The sequence below is a fragment of the Simochromis diagramma genome, unplaced genomic scaffold, assembly GCF_900408965.1.
Source record: "Simochromis diagramma unplaced genomic scaffold, fSimDia1.1 OVJJ01000302.1, whole genome shotgun sequence".
Taxonomy (NCBI): domain Eukaryota; kingdom Metazoa; phylum Chordata; class Actinopteri; order Cichliformes; family Cichlidae; genus Simochromis; species Simochromis diagramma.
This window is the reverse complement of record NW_024386792.1, coordinates 8,655,040-8,657,214: the sequence shown is the minus strand read 5'-3', so window position 1 is coordinate 8,657,214 and position 2,175 is coordinate 8,655,040. Positions and strand designations below refer to the sequence as shown.

Genomic DNA, 2,175 nt, shown 5'->3' with positions numbered 1-2,175 from the left:
CTAATTTGTGTTGTACAGTTATTTCATTTTTAACCTTAATTTATATTTTATTCCTTCCTAGTTAAATTTACCCTTTTTAATTTTTCATATTTATTTCCTATCTTATTCATAGCCTTTTCCTTTTTTGTTTTCTTTAGGTCACGAGCAGTTGTCCAAGCATTTCACTACATATCGTACTGTGTATGACTGTGTACGTGACAAATAAAATTTGAATTATTCATACTTAATTATCATATGAAGAAAAAAGATTTTAAAAGCACCTCCTCCCAAAACTAGGCGTTTTCCCCTGACGTTTAGAGCACCGTTTCACATCAAGGCGCCTGATTTCAAACGGGCCAATCAGCGCACTGCATCAGGCTCCACCGCAGATAACGTCTGTACATCTCCACACAAGTTTTGCTTTGGACTACGGCAGCACGCTATCTTCATTTTCGTGGACTTGTTTCTCATTTTTTTAAATTTAACGTCTGCCACAGCTCGTCTTCAGTTACTACGGTAAGAAAATAATCCAACTTGGTTTATTTATCGACAGCATTGTGTTGCAGGCAGTGAAGGCGCAAATGATAAATTTACGTTAGCTTTAGCTCGTTTCTAGCATTAGCGTTAGCTACATCAGGCTGAAAAGAGCCTTGCAAAACCAGCAGTGCGCGTTTTGAGACGTGTTTTGGAGACAGGTGTATTAATGGAAACCGTCTAATTAGTATAGCTAAATTCAACTTTTTTTTTTTTGTGTTGTAACTGCCACGTTCTTGTACTCTTGGCTTGTTTAGTTTCATGTTCTGTTGCTTCCTCACTAATACACTGGATAACACAACCATATAAGTTCAACTAGTAACATAACTCATCCTATGATCCATGTAACAAGTATCTCTGAATTTGTATATATGACTGACATTAAAGCTCTTGTTATTAAAGTTTTTAATTTGTTGTTGTTGTTTTAATTCTCAGGTTCCTCCTGCTTCGCTGCTGAGACATTCATGTTGAGCATTGACAAGAAGACTGTCAACGACCGCATCACAACCTTCACCTCTGCTATCTGCCTAATGTTTGGCAGTTACTACTGCTTTAACATACACTACCCTGTAGAACTACGATCAACACTGGAGTTCCTTCAACGGTAAAATTTATTTTATTATGGATTTATTTTTGTGCTTCTCAAACTTGGCCATTTGATATCCCACCTCAGGTTGTTAATTTCCTCAATCTCTCTCGCCCTTTTTTCATGACGGTGTTTCTTTTCCATAAATCCTGAGAGAGGCACCAAGGTTGAATCCAAGAAGAAAAAAAGTGTTCTCAGTCAATCCCAGAGTCCTCACTCTCATCTCAGACATTGCTGACCATGAGGGGATCTAGTCCTACCCCTCTTGTTTGAGACAAAGTGATAAAGGTATACTATGTTACATACTCTACAGATGTTCTGTTTTTGAAACAATTGTTACATTTCTGTTTGTGAGTGGGAAGTTTTTAACAATGTGAAGTTTTACTAGACACAATTTGTAAAAGTACATGGTCTACTTTTGATTCACTGTTTTATATCTGAAAAATGTATCCGGTAAAAATGTGGTAAACCTGCGATTTTGTTTCTTGGATTTTAATTTTCCCAGTTTTAAAGATATTTGTATTCCAATAGTGTAAAAGTATGCTGCATGTACATTGCTGGCATTTTGTAGTTATCCAAAAATTTGCAGTTGAAGTTCTCAAAACAAGTGTAAAGTTTTTGTTTGTTACCTGATGCAGTTTTAAGATGTACATTTTCAGGTTTACTGCTCAGTTCTGTGTGCAAAATATGTGGGTGTAAACTTGTTCCTGTAATTTCTTCAATTCAGATTTTCTTTCAATTATAGAAAAAATGTTTAATTCTCTATATTTGTATTTGGATAATTTGAAAAGTCAAGATTCTACGTGTACTGACATTTATGTATGTGAGAACAGCACCAAAACACTTAAAGGTGTCTGAATTGTCTGCTAAAGGTAATGTGAAGTATAATGTGTGCTCAACTTACAGCACTGGTTTTGCACAGTTTGAACAGAACTTGTAAGAATTCTGTGATTCCTCACTGTTACTGTCATGGAGATAACTAGTAACTATTTGTGATTTGTTGAGTACAAATGTAAATGTTTGATGTTCAAAACATCAAAGATGTTAAATAAAATACTTTTTTGGAAATTTAAGGT

At 35.2% G+C, this 2,175-nt stretch overlaps 1 long non-coding RNA gene across 1 annotated transcript; it reads left to right on the top strand.

Annotated features, from left to right (window-relative positions):
- Positions 1 to 229: 229 nt before the first annotated feature.
- LOC120728946 lies at positions 230 to 1,066 on the top strand. Its single transcript, XR_005694827.1, has 2 exons — positions 230 to 495; positions 949 to 1,066. It is a non-coding gene; the product is annotated as an uncharacterized LOC120728946 (long non-coding RNA).
- The last annotated feature ends 1,109 nt before the right edge of the window (positions 1,067 to 2,175 follow it).